The 20,722-nt window shown below is 39.4% G+C and overlaps 1 protein-coding gene across 14 annotated transcripts in view; it reads right to left on the minus strand.

The window, feature by feature from the left end:
* THRB (thyroid hormone receptor beta) overlaps positions 1-20,722 on the minus strand; it is a 377,970-nt gene that overhangs the window by 317,870 nt on the left and 39,378 nt on the right. For 4 of the 14 annotated variants that reach the window (XM_047738192.1, XM_047738219.1, XM_047738121.1 and 1 more), the window contains exons 1-2: positions 20,450-20,639; positions 1,517-1,615 (exon numbers count right to left, since the gene is read on the minus strand). The exons of 6 other annotated variants lie outside the window; for them this stretch is intronic. The gene's annotated coding sequence lies outside the window, so the exon portion shown is untranslated. Of the gene's footprint in view, positions 1-1,516; positions 1,616-20,449; positions 20,640-20,722 lie in introns of those variants that run through there. 4 more of the 14 variants (XM_047738231.1, XM_047738201.1, XM_047738153.1 and 1 more) reach the window with 2 other exon arrangements.

Below are 20,722 nucleotides of genomic sequence, written 5' to 3' on the forward strand. Positions count from 1 at the left end.
GGAAATAGCCTTAAAGTCTATCCATAGACAAGCTAATAAAGTGGTATGTTCACACAACACAGTATCATACAACAAGGGTAAAGGAACAAATACTAGCTTTATATTCTGGATGGATAAATCTTAGAAATATAATTAGGAATGAAAAAGCAAGTTGCAGGAAAAGTATATATGTCATGCAACTATTTTAATAAAGTCCACATTTAAGTAAAATTTAAAAATACATATTATCTGGGAGATATACACACATGTAATTAAAAAAAAAAAGAAGCCTTTACTGATAAATACAAAATTAAAAACAGTGCACCTAAGTGGAGGGAGGCAGGAGATAGGAACGCTTGAAGTTCAATATCAACCATATTGTTATATCCTACTTTCTCAGCTGGGCATTGATTTCATGAGAGGTTTATTTCATTATTAAGTTTCATAGTCTATATATATGTTATAATATATAAATATATTTGTAAATAAAATACATCAAGGAGAGAGAGAGTGAGACCAGCCAAGGAAGGCAGGTCTTCCTAACCTCATCAAAGCTGATTATGTAGCATTGACAGATGATCGAGATGTAAAGAAATATTTTGCCTCTTTCTCTCTGGATTTCAAGTAGGTTATCAGTCATGCTTATAATTATTGTCTTTCTGGAAATGGGCTGGTCTGTCCAACTTTCCATTAATTCTGTTAATAATGTGAGATTACAGAGGTATACTTCCCAATATAGGAAGGGGAACATTCAACTGCGTTCAAGACTATTGAGCTATGGCCGTAGTATCACAATCAATCCTTAGAACCATATTTTATGAGAAGTAAATACTAGAGAGTTTCTAGGGGAAGTCAGTGTAGACACTGAGATGTCAAAAATCCACCTCATATGAATGTCTACCTAAATCTGAATTTGAGATACTCATCTGAGAGAAGAGAGAGATTAGGAGAAATACGATAGCTGACTTCAAAAATTAAAAAGAAATGCTGTCAAGTTTTAAAAATTTTAGCTTTATTCTGCACTTGGGTGGCCACCCACTACCAATGGATAGAAATGTATTGAACCTGATTTAAGCTTTGAAAATTAAAATACGTGCTCACAACAGCTAGCAGAATGACTAACTGGATGATGGCCTATTATAGTCCAAGAATTACCTAGTGCTGTTAAAGAATGCTACCCTTCAAAAAAAAAAAAAAAAGAGTTTACAGAATCTTTGTTTTTCTTATATTTTATAATTCAGACCGCAAGTTTGGTGGTTTTTTTTTTTTTTTGGTCTTAAAAATATAATAATTCTATGTCCTATTTACTTTGAAATCAGTTTTTCGTTTATTTTTTATTTCTCCTAACTCAGTTCCAGAGATAGTGGTAAGAATGAAGGACTCCTCCTCAGTAAGTACTTAACTCTATGAAAATTTCTTCACCTCTCTCTGAGCTTCAGTTTCCCCAGTTGTAGACTAGAACTTCTCCATGGTAGGCTGAGTAGTGGCCTCCTAAATATGTCCATGTTCCACTAGCCAGAACCTGTGAATATCTTACCTTATATAACAAAAGGGACTTTGCAAATTTGATGAAGTATTTCATAATGAAGAGATCATGCTGGATTATCTGGTGGGCCCAGTACTATCACATAGGACCCTGGAAGAGGGATGAAAAAGAATCAGAGGCAGAGGAGAGGGTCAGGTGGCAAGGAAAGAAGAGACTGTAGGACATGCTTTGAAGATGGAGGAGAGAACCACAAGCCAAGGAAACAAGAAGCGCCTACAAACTGGAAAAGGCAAGGAAATGAATTCTCCCTTTAGGGCCTCAGGAAGGAACCAGGTATGCAGACCTCTTCACTTTAGTACTGTGGAACTAATTTCTGAATTCTGACCTGCAGAACTCTTAAGATTATACATTTGTGTGGTTTTGAGCCACAAAGCTTGTGGTAATTTATTACAAGAGCAACAGGAAACAAATACATCATGTCACAGGATTTTTGTGAGGATCACAAAGGAGATAGACCAGTAAAAAGTTCTTGGCTTCTATTAAAGTTATCATCTACTTAATTGACCCAAAATGAAGTCTCGATTTCATGAGCAACCATCTCCATGTGCCCTCATTGTTATCCCTCACAGGCCATTTTCATACCTTTGCAGATGTTAATGAGGTGGGGAAAGGGTTCCAAGTAGGAGAGGGTTGAGAGCCATTAATGCTGAGAATCCTGCCAGGTGCTTGACTTCCCCCAGCCTCCTTCCTCAGCTGTAATCAGAGGCTAGATCCTTCAAGCTCTAAAATTCATTGACGATATGCTTACTAAGGTAGCCAGTACCTGCTTTCTGAATCTCCCCCATCCCTCTCCTCTGGTTTAAACTGGAACTCGTGTCTGAATTATCTAGTGCCAACTGCCCCTACGTTATCTTTGCTTTGGGCACTGATTAACCAGGCAAACCTAATTCTGTGATTAAAACAAAAAAGAAGCCGAAAGGAGGTCAAGCCATTCTTGGCTTAAATTTATGCTTAGAAGTTCAATGTTTTACAAAAAATGTTCTTAACAAAAAAACATCCTAGCTCTAAGACTCCTTATAGATTTCCCCTGGGTCTTTCTGTCATTAATTCAAGACTATCACTTTCAAGAACAGGTTGGCTGGCCATCCTTACCAAGTGTTGTGCCCAGGCTCTTATCCTCCTAAGTGGCAGGACGTTTCACACACTTTCCTTGTTGCTAAAGGTGTAGATAACAGTACCCAGGGATCAAAAAATGACCAAAATAGAACAGACACCAAAGCGCTGTTGAACACAACCTCCCTTTCATATCTCTGCTTTTTCCAACTCACCATGGAGAGAAAGTCTGTGAAAAAGTTTTGCCATCTATAAATTATTCTGCAAATGCAAAGAGTTCTTTTTTTTTTTTAAACCCCCAGTTTGGGGTTAGATGTCATAATAGAGACATGGACAACACTCAGCTGACACACAAAGGAACTTCAACATGAGAAAATCCAGAAAACTTTACAAGGTGGTTTTGAAAGAAGAAGAGATCTTTGCCAGCTAGAGAAAACGAGGACATTTTGGGGGAGAAAAGATGGTATGTAGAAAAGGCAGACAGTGAGTTAAGTATCCAGCTCTTGACTTCAGCTCAAGTCATGATTTCAGGGTCCTGGGTTCAAGCCCCACGTCAGTCTCCATGCTTAGCAAGGAGTTGGCTTGAGGATTCTCTCTCCCCCTCTGCCCCTCCTCCCACTTGAGAGCATGCTTTCTCTCTCTCTCTCTCTAAAATAAATAAATAAATCTTTAAAAAAAAAAAAAAGAAAAGGCAGAAAAGCATCCTCTAAAAATACTGAGAAGTTCGTGTGTCTGGCACGTAGTGGGGAGGAACAGACAACAGTGGAGGAGGAGGCCAAGGTCTGCCATTGCAGGGTTGTGTCTGAATTTTGTTGTGTTAGAGTTCAGAACCGAAGAGACACCCACTGCCAGGGGTGTGGCATGTTCAGATTTGGCTTTTAGAAAAAATAAATAAATAAAATGGGTAGAGGTAGCCAAGATGTTGGAATAGGCTAGGCCTGGGATGGGGGCTGTGGGATAGGGATGGATGGGGAGAACCTTTCACTGAAAACCAACTGGATGGTGGGGAGAAGAAGTTGGTAGTGACCTGGAGGTTTCTCCAGGTTGATTAGGTGCCTGGTGCCATTGCAAGCAAGGGGGAGGGAGAGAGAACAAAGTTTGGGACTAGAAATGGTAAACTTAAAACACTGAGTTGACAGAAGGGGAAGAGACAAACAGAATACTAGAAAATCTTGAAGGCCACTTAGGCAAAGTGAGGCAAAGGAGACAGGATAGGTGTGGGCAGAGGGACAGAAGAGGAGACAAATAGAAAGGTCAAAGGAAGCCAATGGAGAGAAATGAGCAGGGCCCTAACCAGCTATGCCAAGGGCAGGAATGAGGTCTAGGAGACGAAGGACAGAAACAGGTAGCACAGAGCCACACCAAAACTCCAAGATGTGCGTGCCCATGTGGAGATGAACATTTCTTCTCCCTGTAATTTGTTAACTCTAAACATTTAGCATATGCCTCGCACATGACATGAGCTTGGCGTGTTTGTGACAAGGAGCCAAGGGGAATGAGGCCTTCCCATAGTCTGAGGCCAGAATGCAGAGTCCATCCCTAGCCACAGCCACTCAGGAACCTAAAACAAACCAGTCCCCAAAATACTGACAAAACAAGAGAGGAATGAATGAGTTACATGGGCCCAGGAATGGAGGCAGAGCATGCAGCCCTGTGCTTCTGTCATGGGCAGGCTGGGTGGCCTGGAACTCTCTCTCTCCCGCTGCTCTAAGCTGCTCTGGGCACTCTACGTATCGTAATAATAATGTAGACCGGCAGGCATTATGATAAAAGAATCAGCCAATCATTCCTTAAAAAGCAGTTATATATGCACAAATTTCAGCTCTCAGATATGGCTGATGTAGTAAAATCCATTGGAAAACAGACACTCTGATGTCTCATTGCAGAGGACTGATTCTGAAGAGATTACTTAGTCCTTGCATCAGTTAGATAGATAGACAGACAGACAGACAGAGGGAGGGAGACAGATGACGGACATGGCTTTTTTCTCCATTAAGCATACAAAGGGGTAAGAGTTTTGTTGTTGTTTTTTAGGGGTAAGAGATTTTTGTGACTTCCCAGTTTTTACGCTAAGGTCCTGCTGTTTACAAGCCCCAGGCCAGAAAGGAAATACAAAAAAGAAGATGAACACGTTTGGGCCCAAAGAATAAATGTGTTCGCCCTCCTCTGAACTCCATGCAACTTTGTCCCTCCCTGGTAATGTTGATTATCCCCACCTTCAACAGTTTCTGCGTGTGTTTGTGTCTCAGGTCTCCTACTACTTTGGAAGCTCTTAATGGGAAGTCTTGCATTTAAAAGGGTATCTGAATGATATCTTATGTTTATCAAGGGCTTTATAATATCGTAGGATGCTCTATCACAATTGGTTTTCCTGAGCCTGTTAGGTAGGGCCAGCCTATTCCACTCACTTCATACATGAGAAAATGAGATTATAAGAAAGGATAAGTGACTGGAAGGTCACATAGCTGTCCCACTGAATGCCAGCAGTCAGGAACTGAGTACCTCCATCTATACCCCAAACCAGGCCTCTTCCCCTCACGCCAAGATCTTCTTCCTCCTCTCCTGCAAGACACCTTACATGACTGGAGGTCAGTCAGGTGCTCATTACAAGTAGGATGTTTGGAGAAAAGAACACAGAAGCAGAAACATATGGCAGTTAAAAGAGAAAGGGAGATACATAATAACTGGTCTTCAGGTTCTCTAATCTGACAGCAGTTGGACAACACTGTTGTTGGGTATGCAGAGCCTCGAATCTCTCATCTCCACGAGAAAGTCAGGTAGTATCACGTTCATCAGAGAAGGAGCATGGGAAGTTGTGTGCATGAGCGTGTGTGTGTGTGTGTGTGTGTGTGTGTGCACAGGTGTGCACCCACTGTGTGCTTGGAGGAATGATGCAGACTTATGAGAAGAACAGAATCACTGATGCTGAGGCGGGCTGAGCTCTCAGAACACTGTCTCCAGTGTTGCTGGAGAGGTCCTCAGACACGCCTGCTGGAGATGCTTCTGACAAAATGACCTCCTCTTCATCCAGTCCCATAATATAAACACAGAGGGTGATATCTTGGCCCAGTTACCAGCCCTGGGTTAGAGGGTAGAAGAAAAGGCAGAAGCTCCTGTCAGCAGAGGGGCAAGAGGTTATAAATGCTCACAGAAAGGCAGAAGTGGCAGCTCAGATAAGGAGCCTTAGAAGCAAAGCTTGGCCTGAGATGACAATGCCTGTGCAAGTCAGGGCCCTCAGGGGGGGAATATACGAGGGAGTCATACCTGAGAGGGCAGAGGGGAAGGCAAGAGAGATGTGGTGTCAGGAGAAGTCTAGCCTGGCCCACCAGGAACCCTGGAGTGTAAATTGCTCCGTGGAAGATGTCCTGCATGGACACGAGGGACTGAGCCTTTGTATCTCCGCAACAGTCAGTTATTGGCCAACCCCAGGGATGGGTGCTATACCCTCCCAGGCCTCTTTGGATATGACAGATGTTATCAGTCAAGGGCGATTTTAAAGGGAAGGATGCAGATGGGAGAAGCCGGCAGCCAGCACCCACAGCAGCTGGAGGAAAAGGGACGTGTGTGGGGCACTACCAGCCTCTGCTACAGGCAGTTTCTCACAGCTAGAGGAATCTGCATTCCAGCTGGGTGGCTGAATTTAGGAGTGGGCACCCATGCTTGGGGAACTTTGGGCAAGCTGGGGGAGCCAATCCTCTGCCTGGAATTATGCTGTGTTATATGAAACCATATACTTAAGTTTCTATACTCTTTACCGGTAATGAAACTTTCTTGCCCCTGTATGTGTTAGTGTCTTTCGGTCCATGGTTGTCTCATCGTGGCAATGCATGCAAAAGACCTCTTCGCAAATCTGCTAACCTTTGTTTGTACAGCTCAGGGACAGTGGGCTCAATAACTCCCAAAGGCTACTAAGTCTATTTTGTTATTAAGTACATGTTTGTAATTACTTGTTTAATAAAATAAAAAAATTGATTTTCCCTGTAATTTCCATTCACCAAAGTCATAGGAAAGAAGCCTGATCCCTTAGATATCTTTTCTTTCACAGACAAAATACCCACAACTCAAATTATTCCACAATATTGTACTCATGTACTCAAAATCTGCTCACCCGTCTCCCATATGGTCCCTGCTCAATGGAGAAATTCCAGTTTGTCTATGACCCCACTGAAGGAGGTGCCCAGAACCACCCTACCCTCCAGGAGTGGTGTGACTCATGTGGAACAGAGGAGGACTATTCTTCTTGTCCTAGACACAGTAGTTCAATTAATAGAATCTAAAATTAACTTCATGATTCAAATAAGCTCTGCTTCAAGCCCTGAGATACCACTGATTTACATTAGCTTGTAAACAACTAATCTAAATATTTTTGCATATGCTGTCTGTTTTAGCCCATCCTTAGTTTCTAGATTGATTTTTTTATCCCTTTACTATAGGCCTTTATACCTATTCACACAAAGTTCATCTTATTAGAGCAGGCCTATCATTCCAACCTGAAATGATCCTTTTGGATCCCAATTCTGTGATTCAAAGTATGTGCCATGCTTCCAGGCTTCATGTCAACCACGACTTTGATAAATATGCAATCTATAATCCTCACCAAAATTATTGATTAAAAAACAGTATCTTGAGAGGGCCAAGGGTCAGTCTTCATAGCCTGCCATTACAGACCACCCTCCCAGGAGCCATTATAGTTCTCACACGACTTAATTCACGCTTGTTCCGAGACCCAGTCTAAATGTGACAATGAATTCACTCTTTCAGATATGGATTTGGATATATTGAATTTTGAAGAAAGTGAAATAACTAATTCATAACATATTTGCAGTTACATTCATCTAACAGAATATAAAAACAGAATATGAAGCTGTTATGGATAAAAATAATCCAAAGAGACAAGGACCATATCTAGAGCATGATTTCAGAATTAAAGAATAATTTTCTTCCACACAGGAGGGGATGACAATTCTCGGGAGGTGGAAGAGATGGTGGCTGAGCCTTGGCTTGGGACACACAGAATGCAGTGGTACTAAGGGAAATGGGGGGGTGAGGGCAAAGATAATCGTTGACTGACCACATTATTTTGCTCTTGCTGCACAACACCTTCCCACAAACTCAGCCCCTTAAAGCGACAATACCTATCATCTAACACTTTCCATGTGTCAGTCTCATGGCTGAGGTTGGCTTGGCCCTTTGCTCAGGTGGAAATCAAGGGGTTGCTGGGGCTACCAAGTCATCTGAGGTCGGGGGGTCCCTTCTGAGCTCGCTGGTTGTTGGCGGAATTCAATTACTTGCCTTGCAGGACTGAAGGCCACGTTTTCCTGCCGGCTGTCAGCTGACAGCTGCTCTCAGCTCCTAACAGCACCCTGCCATCCTCTGCCATGTGGTCCTCTCCACCACACAGCAGTTTGCTTCTTCAAGACCAGCAGGAGAATCTCTCTCTTCATTTGGCTAAGAGGGAGTTTTCTGGAAAGTAGTCAAAAGAGAGACAGTCTCATCATACTCGCAGGAGATGGGCACCTTGGGGACCATCTGAGATGTCTGCCTGCCACAGTGGTCAACAGTGTGAAGAGGAAAGAATGGCGAAGAACACGGTGGTAGGATATGGACACAGAGGGGCCCTCTGTATCTGCTATGATGTTCGAACTTTATCCCGAAAGCCATGGGAGCACACTGATGAAAACCTCTCCTTTGGGGAGGCACCGGAAAATGCTGCAAGTAGCACGGTTAAGATAAAGTCTTCCAGGAAGCAAAGCACTCCTAGAGAAGATCATCGAATAAATGATACGTAAGCACAGTACAATTCCCACATGCCCTGGAATCACCTGTTTATAATTTATCACCTCACCTGCCTACGCGACAACTGTGAGGAAGAAAAACTACACCTTCACCTGTTGCCATTACGATTAGGTGTGTCCTTCATATACCAGACAGAAAAAACATACATATTTTGCGTCATTGAAGAACCCTCTCCACACACAGCTTATCTAATACCCCCCCCCACTCCCAGCTAATAATACTTGAGTTGTTCCTGTGAATTGCTCACTCCCTCAAGAAAACGCCTTTATCTCTGACTTTTGGAATACAGCTCTCAGAAGATATGTAGGGATCCACACGGATGAGTGAAGCATGTGAAGAACTTCTGTTTTTCTACCAGTGAGGATTCTGAACAGATTCACTGTAACTACATGGTCTGTTTTATTTTTTTCTTCAAATACCTGGAGTGGCTTTTATTTTGAGACTCTGGTTCCTCTAAAGGCTGGGCACCCCTGCAAATATCACAGATAAGACTTTTTTTTTAATTATTTATTTATTTATTTGACAGACAGAGATCACAAGTAGGCAGAGAGGCAGGCAGAGAGAGGGGGAAGCAGGCTCCCCGCTGAGCAGAGAGCCCGATGTGGGGCTCGATCCCAGGACCCTGAGATCATGACCTGAGCTGAAGGCAGAGGCCCAACCCACTGAGCCACCCACGCGCCCCACAGATAAGACTATTTTCATGTTCAATTTGTCTTAGAATTTTCCACTTAACCACTGTATCTATACACTGTGACCTTGAGAGCAACCCCAATGTTTAATATTAAATGTAATATTGATAATAGCTAAAAGCTACTTCCGACGTGCCAGGCACTGTTTCCAAAGCCTCATAACCTCACACTCTGATGAGGAAATTATAACATGAAAAGTCTGAGTAACTTGTTGAGTTGTCAGTGGTGGAGATGGGATGTGAACCCAGGGAGGCTCATCTGCAACAGGTCACAACCTTGGAATGACACTGCTATAATGGATGCCAACTACTCTCTTAAGGATGGCCTTTGAGGCACTCAAATGATCTCTGACTACCGATGACTACTTTTGAGGTGGCAGAATCAGAAGTATATAAAAACTAGGGTCTAATCACTAGGATATTATGTTAAACTAAGAAAAAGAGAGAGAAACACAGATAGAAAGATAGAAAAATCTTAGAAATTATGAGAGAATACTATATTCAGTTCCATGCTTTTTATTTTAAAAATCTAACAAAAGGGCAATTCTGACTTATAATCTGAATTACCAAAATCCACACAAGAAACAGGCATACTGAGTAAATAATTAGAGAAACAACACCAGCACATAGAGAAAAAATCTAAAAAGTTACGAAGGTATTATCTGGTTCAAAAAATAATCCAAGCATAAAAATTCCACAGGAAACCTCTTTAAAGTTCTCAGGGAAAATATAATTCCCACAGCACAGAAAAAAATAAAAGCTTCCCAAACATTATCTGAAATTAACATCATTTTCATGTAAAAACTAACAAGACAGCATAAAAATTCAACTTAAGACCAACTTATGCAAATTGATGCAATAATCTTAAACAAATATTGAAAGCAACAGTGAGTTATGAAAACATTTCATCGTGACCAACTAGGCTTTACTCCAAGAACAAAAAGATGACTAAATATTAGAAAATTTGTGATTTTAGTACACCATTTTAATAGATCAAAGGCAAAAATTACACAATACTTTTTTAATAGGATACTGTATATTAAGTCTGGTGAATTGCAAACAACTCCCATATTCACAATATTCTTAAAAGATATTTATATTATTGTCCTCATATTACGGCACAAAAAGCTGAAATTGGGAGAGGACAAATAACTTACTCAAGGTTATACACTTCTAAGGGAAGGGGTGTATGTAATTTGAGCCCATGGATGTCAGGCCATAAAGCCTATATTCTAGTTTCCATGTTAGGTTTTCCCCATAAATGATAATTTACCAAAATAAATCTTAGGCATTTTATAATATTTCAAAACCCTTCTTGGTTAAAAAACTACCTGCAGCATATTAGGAATGAGATAAAATTACTTAACATGGTTGGAAAAAACCTATCAGAAGGAAAAAGCCAGAAATAAGAAAAGAATGGAATACTGATAAGTGTATTTAATACTGCTGTGGAAATTCCAGCTCATGCTATAAGATATAATTCTGAAATAAGAGGTATATTCTTTAGAAAGGTAATGGAATTTTTTGGTAGAGTATGATTGTTTATTAAGAAAACTAAAAAGAACTAGGTAACAAAATAATTATTAATAAACAGAATAAAACACAAAATATAAAAATTTATCTTTCATATAATACTAATTTCCAATTAGAAAACAATAGATAAAATCCTAAATATAATTAAATAAATGGTATATAATACCTATGGATAACCTTTAAAAATAAGTAGGATTTGTATGAAGAAATGATTTTTCTATCACATCAAATATGACTTGAAAAAACAGAGGTATATTGTGAAATCATTGAAAATTGTAAAGATGCAACTCTTTCAGAATAACTCAGAGTTTGTATATAATTCCATGCAGAATACACCAGGATATTTTTAATCAAAAGTTAATTCCAACATTCACCTTGAAGAATGCTCAGATGATAATCTCTAAGGCACATTTAAAACACAGCATAATGAAGGAGTTAGGGTATGCCATATCAGAAATGGAAATGCACTATACAAAATACAGTATGATTCTACTATAATAATCAACAGTAAAAATATTTAAAAGAACAGAGAGCCCAGATGTATATGTGTATGTATATGCCAATTTAATTAAGGATAGATTTAATTACAACGCAAGATCAAAGGGATTATTCAATAAATGGTGTTGAAATAACTATTAGAATAAATAAAAATTATATCTCTACCTCATATAATATGTTAAACTTAATTATATGAGTTATATATTAAATTGAGAAAATCAAGTTATAAAGGATCATGAAAAATCTAGATGGTTATTTATTACATATTGGGCCAAGAAAAGAATTTTCAAACACAATTCAGAAAGCAATGACAGATCTGACTGCAGTAATTAAACATGAAAAAAGACATATATCAGTACAATATGCAAAATTAAAAGGCAAACACCCAACTAGGAAAATAACTTCCAGAGCTATGATATATAAAGAATCCTTAATATGGCACATAAGCAAAATATTAACACCTCAATTGATAAATGGACAAAGAAGATAGATAAACATGTTACAAAAGAATTATTATAAATGTCCAATAAGCATTCAAAAAATTTTTAAATGATTAATGCTTAATGCTGTCAAGTGTGAGGAGAGAAAGACACTGATACATTGCCGGTATAAGTGTAAATTAATACTTTTGGGCCACATCTAAGAAGAACTATAAACATGCTCACATCCTTTGATTGCATCTACTAGCATGTTAAAGCAAGTAAGAAGATTGCAAAAGATGAAATGCAAGGCTGCATCACTCTAGGAGGAAGGAGGAACAGTCAGCTACAGTTGTACATCCCAAAGTCCCATATTACACAGTCATTAAATAATCACATTTTGAAGAATATTTAATGCCATGAGAAAATGCTACCCATCAAATGAACATAGGTAAGATATAAAACTATATCTAGAGTTTGGTCCTGATTCTGTAACATAACAATATATACAGAGAAAAAAATTGGAGGAAAATAGCCTAAAATGTTACAGTGACTATCTCTGGATATTAGAGTAGGTAATTTTTTTTTTAAGATTTTATTTATTTATTTGACAGAGAGAGATCACAAGTAGGCAGAGAGACAGGCAGAGAGAGAGGAGGAAGCAGGCTCCCTGCTGAGCAGAGAGCACCATGTGAGGCTGATCCCAGGACCCTGGGATCATGACCTGAGCCGAAAGCAGAGGCTGGTAATTTTTTTTTTTTAAAGATTTTATTTATTTATTTGACAGAGAGAGACCACAGGTAGGCAGAGAGAGAGGAAGGGAAGCAGGCTCCCCACCAAGCAGAGAGCCCAATGCGGGGCTCGATGAGATCATGACCTGAGCTGAAGGCAGAGGCTTTAACCCACTGAGCCACCCAGGCGCCCCTAGAGTAGGTAATTTTTATTTTCCACAATACACATCAGAGTAAAATTTATTTTATAAAAGATGAGAACAAAACAATGGTTGACAAGAAAAACAAGAAGCTGGACCCATTGGATATGACCTAAGGAAGTGAAGTCTGCCTTTTTGTGTCCATGCCTTTAATTTTACTGCTCTATCTCAGAGGGCAATGGTGGAGTAGGTGTCTCACAAACTACCTTTGCTTCTAGAAGGAATCATCCCAGAAGCCACCTCTCCATCAGATCTGGCTAATTCCTTCTCTGCTCCCTCCACTCTGGCCCTTTCCCGCTCAGCTCTGCCAACCCCCACTTTCCTCCCACTCAAAGTCTGGCCACAATAAAACAATCCCAACACAGGAAGAGGTCTGGAGGGATGTCAGCATGCTCAGTGATTATTGAGGGAAGGATGTGTGTTTCTGCAGAAATGCATTCTCCTCTGCTAAACTATCATTTCATATCACTACCCACATTAGAAAGACTTTCCTCAAGAAAACCTATACTCTTGAAAATTCCTGCAAAGCCTACGGCAAGGATGATTTCAGAAGTCCATTTCTCCTTTGGGGACATAATTCAGAGAGCTTTGCTAAAACTAATCCAATTTTTCAATGATATTCAGCAAATATTTACTGGGTGGTATCTGGGGTTCTGGGAAATAGAATGGCTGTGGGAGGCTGAATAGTGGCCCCCAGAGGTGTCCACATCTTCATCCTGGAACCTGTGAATTTGTTACAGTACATGGTAAAAGGAACTTTACAGATGTGATTAAGGTAAGGATTTCAAGATGGAGAGCTTGTCCTGCTTTAGCTGGATGGGCCCGATATAATCACGGGGGTCCTTAAAAGGCAGAGAGGCAGAAAAGTCAAGAGAAGGAGCAAGGATAGAAGCAAAGGTCAGAGTGATGCAGAGCCTCAACCTGAGGAAGTTGAGCATCTGTAAGAGCTGGAGATACCCACTAATTCTTGTAGTTTAAACAAGTTTACACAAATGGATAAACTACCAATCCTTATGGACACTTGGAACATACTGTTTCAGGTTTTAGCCATCTCGGTAGGTGGTTTTTTTCCTTTTCTTTTTTTATCTCACCCAACAGGAAGTTAAATGTCTAGAAGGTGGAACTATTTCTTTACAAGCCCATCTTCTGTAGTATCTTCCCTCAGGGAGCTAATACTCTAATTGGTGAGACATGCATATATTCATTAAGGGTATTTGGGGAAGAAAGGTGGGGGATTTTTGTTATCTAATTTGGCAAATAGGTAAATATCAAGAGATTAAACTGATGGTTCCAGACTGTTTTACTGAAGGGTCCCTTGACTATATCCCAGAATTTCCTGAACAGCATGATCTTTTAGAACCATGAAGGGACAGTCATACTTAGGGTAACCCAGAATTCATAGATTATAGTCTCCTCCTTCATTGCCTCTTCCTTCCTCCACCATTTCCCTCTCCTCTGATCTTAATCAAAGTCTGAGGTCTTGATGGTGCTATTTCCTTGACTTATAAAATAGGGTAGTGGTACAGTGAATCTTTTGGGTCATCTGTGCATAACAATAATTATAAATAAAGAATAAGTATTATAAGTAAATTATAATAATTTACAAGTAATTAAAAGTAAACAAATAATAAATAATAATATTATATAATATTAATTACACCCCCATTTTCGTAAAGGGAATAAGTAACAGTTCAACATATACTGAAGGCATTCTAGCATTCCTGCAAATGCCTGATACCATTGTTCTCCTTGAAAAGTATTTTTTGCAACTTTCAGTCTCTCATGATATAGGAAACACAATTATGCAAATATTGCCTCTCCTTTTTATAAGAAATCAATTTTAAAACAAAGGTAGATGAAACTTTTAGCAACATCTATTTTAATTAGAAAATTAGCAAGCATAGCATCCCCTTTCCAATTACTTTTCAACTCAAATCAATGGAATTTCAAACAACTGATTTTTTAATTAAATCAAGAGAAAATCTGAAGCATTTAATAAATGTTATAAATTATAATACATTACTATAAGAAAAACTTATTGACTCATTTTATGTATTATTAAATATCCTATACAATCTACCACTCTGCAACAATTAACTAGATTTAACCATTAAATAAAGAAAAAAAAATGCATTCAACCCTGAACTTGAAACGATCTCAGCAACTCAGATGGTCTAAGTGAACTTTAGTAAACCTAGACAGAGCGTTCTCATCCCACACCTTTCTTTGCAGTGACGGGGAAAGCTTGACCCCAGAGGGAATGCTTTTTGTTTTATCTTGTCCTGTTAATACATTAATTTTAAGTTCAATTACCAGCTGTCAGTTAAATAAATCTTAGTTAAATAACCATTATGACACAGGGATAGCTTTACTTCTTCCACTTGACTTTGACTTATCCTGTGTATAGTCAGTAACATGAGGACCCTTTCCTTAGGATAAATGATGGTAGCCCCCCTTAATATAAATTTAAAGCACTATACACCATCACTCTAAGGACTGAGTCCTGAAGGGGAAGGGATGGGCAGCGATTAGATGATAAATCACCAGTGAAAGCCATGAGAATCTGTCAGTGGTCAGTGCTCTGCAAATGGGAAGGGGTGGGAAAAAAAGGATTCATATTTCAGTGGTCACCTGAATGGTATCACAGGATTTTGAACTACAAAGAGACAAATAGTTGCTTCTTGCTGCCCAACAAGACCACTACAGGCTTCAAGGGAAGAGAATTTTTGTCATTAAGACTACTTTATTCAGTAAGCATTTATTAAGCACCTACTAAATGCCAGTCATAGAGCCATAGGGGAAACTACACCTGTCGGCTTGTTGGGTGAAATTTCATGGAAGAGTAGTAGTATCAGCTTGAAGAGTATCAAGCTAGTAAATCATTCAGACAACCCAAACAGGGCATAAATAAGTCAAAGCAAAGCAGATTATTCAGGTCTCTTTCACTGAGGAGACTCGGACCCCCAGTTTTCAAAGCTAATCAAAAAGGGGCTTTAGTGGAAGGATAGTGAGACATCCTCAAACTCTGAGGAAGAAATGCAGAGCCAGGGTTGCCAGGGCGCCCACGGGGTCTCCATCTTTCAATTCCGCTTTTCCCTGTTTCCATCTTTCTTCCCAGCAACAGATCTGTTTTCCATAAATATGACCAATTTCAACACGGCTCCTACTAGCTCTGATGAGGTTACCAGAGTATGCCCACTGCTCACCCAGTCATCCCTAATCACGGAGACCAGCAGAACCTTGGTGTCAAAACATGAATTAACTGTGGGTGCCTGGACGACTCAGTCAATTATTAAGCATTTGCATTTGCCTTTGGCTCAGGTCATGGTCCTGGGGTCCTGGGATCAAGTCCCGGATTGGGCCCCTTGCTCAGCAGGGGGCCTGCTTCTCTCTCTGCCGGCCATTCCCCCTACTTGTGCTCTTCTTCTCTCTCATTCTATCAAATAAATAAATAAGATCTTAAAAAACAAAAATAAAAACAAGCTTGCTGTAATGACATACTTTAAAAAAAACAAACAAACCCAACACATGAATTGTGCTCTTCCCATAGTGCTGCCCAACATGCTTTTGAGTTTAGTCAAATGAGTGCTCATATTGTTTTTGCAGCTCTCTCTGGTTTAAAGTATTAAGGGCATATCTAACATACCACAATTAAAATCCTGTAATAAAAATATGTGTAGGCTAAAAAGACTTGGAGAAAAAGACACTAAAATTCTAAGTTATATTTGGGAGATGGAATTATAAATGATTTTTTCTAATACCTGTTCTCCAAATGTTTTGTAATATGATCACTTTAATAATGAAAATTTTATTGTATATTTAAAAATTATTTTTAGGGGCGCCTGGGTGGCTCAGTGGGTTAAAGCCTCTGCCTTCGGCTCAGGTCATGGTCCCAGGGTCCTGGGATCGAGGCCCACATCGGGCTCTCTGCTCGGCAGGGAGCCTGCTTCCTCCTCTCTCTCTGCCTGCCTCTCTGCCTACTTGTGATCGCTCTCTCTGTCAAATAAATAAATAAAATCTTTAAAAAAATTATTTTTAATATTTGTAAATGTCTGAAATGTGTCTAATGCTGACAAGTGATTAATTAAATCTGTATTTTGGTGATGGAAATAGCAATTTTATTTATTTTTGGAAAGTCTTTTCTCTTTTGATGTAAAAAATATAAAAGATATATCTTTTCCTATATGTAATTGTGAATGTTTTGGTGACCTGGAGAATTTAAGGAAAATCTGATTAATACTATCACAATCTAATTTCAGGGACCACCAAAAAGACAAGGGTATAACCTAACAACTATTTTAAAAATACTTGTATATATGAAATAATCAGCATAAATGCATATAAACACTAGTCATGGGTCAAAATGCCGTTGCAAAGTTCTTTAAAAAGTGTCCATTGGTTGAACACTATTTAGCCTTAAATAGAAAGGAAATTCTGACACATGGTACAAAATGAATGAAACTTTAGGACATGATGCTACCTTAAATAAGTCAGTCACAAAAAGACAAATACTGTGTGATTCTATTTATGCAAGGTACTTAGAGTAGTTTATTTTATTTTAAAGATTTTATTTATTTATATATTTATTTGAGAGAGAGATCACAAGTAGGCAGAGAGGCAGGCAGAGAGGTGGGGAAGCAGGCTCCCTGCTGAGCAGAGAACCTGATTCGGGTCTCGATCCCAGGACCCTGAGATAATGACCTGAGCCGAAGGCAGAGGCTTAATCCACTGAGCCACCCAAATACCCCTATTTATGTGAGGTACTTAGAGTAGTTTAATTCATAGTGGCACAGAGTAGGATATTGGCTGCCAGGGGCTGGCAAAAGGGGATATGGGGAGTTATTGTTTAATGGGTACAGTATTCCAATTTTGCGAGATGAAAAGTTCTGGAGAAGGATGGCAGTTATGGTTGCATAATATCAATGTACTTAATACCATTGAACTGTACACTTAAAAATGGTTGAGACAGCAAAAGTCTCCATTAAAACAAACAGTATTGCTTAATTCTGAGAAAGACAACACTGCCAAAAGAGGTAAAACAAAATGAAATTTACACTGTGGGTAGTATTAATGACCACCTGAGATAACTATATAAATAATTTTCTGGAGACAAATGTTATCAATTAGGAAAGCTAAAATACACAGATAAGCAGGTCTTTCCCTGGTCTGTTTCGTCAGATGTAGAAGCAGCCTTACTGTACAGGTCCTGAGTAAAATAGACTTGTTTACACTCCGTTGTGCCAGGGCCACAACCTGGAAGTTCATTTCCTGAACCGAGACACACCCCGTTAAGCACCTGTCATGAGATTACAAAACCTATAAAAAAGAAAAATCTTGGTCCTTGAAAGTTTGCAACAATTTCACATTGGTTGACTAAATATATATTACAATGGTCAAGAGCTCGCAAGTCTTCAGTACAAAATCTAATATCTCTGGGTCCTTTCAGAGAAGAAAAGTTCCACAGCCGGCTTTCAGAAGGAAGGAGAATGCAAGCTAGCAGATGACAGTGGAGGACCATGTGCCCACAGTTAAAAATAAATGACAGAGGAGCCTGCACAAAGACAGGCCAAGGAGCTACGGATTTAGAGAATGGCAAACAAATCAGCCCAAATGAGGTCAAGGACAAAGGTAAGGCAGAAGGAAGACAAAGCAGGCATGGCCTGAGTTTGAAGGTCAAGGCAGTTCTGTAGTTGATCGGACAGGAGTCATGGGAAGGCACATGGCTGGCTAGAGAAGCAACGAGCAGTGGCTACGAAGCCGGTCAATAACAAGCAAAAACAGGACAAGAGGGAACCAAACGTACTTTAGAAATGATGAGTTCAGATTCCTGAATACAAGCTAACCACAGACATGTTTTGGTAGAAACATGGTGAACACTGATACCAGTATAATGAGTTTTCTTTGCTTTAAACCTGATCCCAACTGTTTTCGTAGGTTCATATATGCATGACTCATTTCTGAGATCGGGGCAGGCCACTCTCACATGAAAATTCAATATATCCTATCATCGCCACACCATCCATCCCCCAGGAAGGTGCAGTGGGTGACCGATAGAAATGAGCTTTCTGACAGTACCCAGTAACCCACGCTGGAGAACACCACTGGAGAAACGATAGCAGTTCTATATTTTAGCCCAGCAGGGAAAAGTAACTCAATTTTTCTCCCTGCTTATTAATAGACGAACATTTAGTCTAACAGCTATAATTTGCAGTGGAATTTTTTACATTCTTTCCTGAAAACAGAGTCAGGTTAATGGTTTTCTGAATGATGCTGTCCACAAATTCTGTGACTATTCACATTTGTTTTAGAGATATTAAGTATAGATTTTTCAAAATGGGCTAGCCATTTTAAGAAATACAAGATATTGGTCAGTCAATTGTATATAATTATATAACATATATGTGAGGATATCTCACATACATCTTACGTCAAAGGAGGAGGCATATACCACTGAGAATTTTTACATAAACACTAGTTTTGGTGATAACTATAATACAGGGAAAAGAGAAGATTAAGTTTGGACAAATAGAAGAAGGTTTAGAAAAGATACTAACTTGGCTTTTTGGTTCTTAGTTGGACTAATTGCTTTGATTTAAAACTAATAATTAAGGAGGTAAAAATAAGATACTCTAAGCCCTCAAATGGACATAATAAGAATGACTGAGCAAAGAAAGAAGGGAGGAGAGGGGAGGGAGAGAAGAAGGAAAGAGGGAGGAGAATTAGCTAGCTAGGTAGTTACCTAGGAAGAAAAGAAGGAAGGAGGGAAGGAAAGAAGGAAGGAAAGGAAGAAGGATGGAAGGACACTAGATCTCTTCAAAGAATCACAACTTAGTTACTTTCTATTCTTACTTAGACAATTAAAAATGTTGTTTAATTCTTTAAGAAATAAGTTCCATGGGTATCCTGCACAACTGCACCCCAGGCACCATGCACAATTTACTTAAAGTCTGAAAGTCTTTGCATTCATTCTTGAGAAATAAAGGGATATTCAAAAAGTGATTCCTGCAGAGGGACAGGCAACTAGACAGCAAGATCTACACCAGACCCCATATTTACAGATTGCAACCCTCAAAAAAGTCGACTTGTCCCAACATTTATTCTGCCTCTAAACTTTTAGTTATAAGTTTCAGCCTGAAAATTACCTTCTAACAAGAAGTTACTTTATTACATTTTTTGTAATATCCAATTTTTCTGAAGCATTCGTCACTTTTACTCTTTAAAGTGTACCACGTGATGTACCTCAGAGGATTTTCAGTCTCAATTCATGACAGGCTTGCACTTATTTTTCCTAAAAACTCAAAGATGGGTTTCTGTGTTATATAATTATGAACTTTATCCTTTTGTACAAATTAAACCGGGTGTACTAAAGTAGTAGGTAAATGAAAAACTGGGTTAAAAAACAAAACTAAACAAAACAAAAACAACTGACCAGTCTACAGCAGCCTCAGCTTTTTTGAGAGCGAGATTAAGGTACATGCAGGCAACTGGTATGAAGGTCACCAAACCAAATGTTGCAATCTTAAAGTGCCATTGACATGGAGGTGGCATTCAGCAGCAGCCTCGGAATAATTCATGTGACTCTCTTTACTCATGGTTTCACCCAAAATCATTCATAAATGTTCATTATGATGGGATGCCACATTTGCAGTAAAACGTCTTCAAACTTAGGAAGATTTTTTTCTTTAAATTAAGATAAAAATACTTAATAGAACTTTTTAAAAATTGGCTTCCCATACCCAGCTTCCGTTAGAGGAAAAGTGACCTGCCTGCTCAAAATTCCCTAACCGGTTTCTTCATGACAGATAGGATCTTTGACAAATCTGTCCTTTAATTACTCATTATCTACCTACTGACAATGTCTGAATCACCAAATCGTTTCAGTGGGAAATGTTCGGTTGGTTTTTCATGGGAAAGAGCTGAAAGCCACAAGCCACCACATGGACCACATGGACCTTCAGCTTCTTATGTCAAAATCAGAAGGAACCATTCCTTGCCCCAGGACCTACCTCCATTCCTCTTCAGCCTGCTCCTGACCTGCTGTTTTCGTGCTGACAATAACAGCTCCTTGCAAAGCAAATAGCTACCCACGCTGAAAGGAAATGCTCATCTTCTCAGTCCATATTGCAAGCGCGAAACAACCTTGAGAGTCATCTAGGTAGTGAACTAGGCCCTGTAGCCGATAAGCACAAAGCTGACCTTTAAACCCCAGCCTTTAATAGAGCATTGGCTTATTCCACTTTGTGTTTGCTCAACAATTCCAGGGTCACAAGGGTCTGCGT

Source organism: Lutra lutra, chromosome 1 (genome assembly GCF_902655055.1).
Source record: "Lutra lutra chromosome 1, mLutLut1.2, whole genome shotgun sequence".
Classification (NCBI taxonomy): Eukaryota; Metazoa; Chordata; class Mammalia; order Carnivora; family Mustelidae; genus Lutra; species Lutra lutra.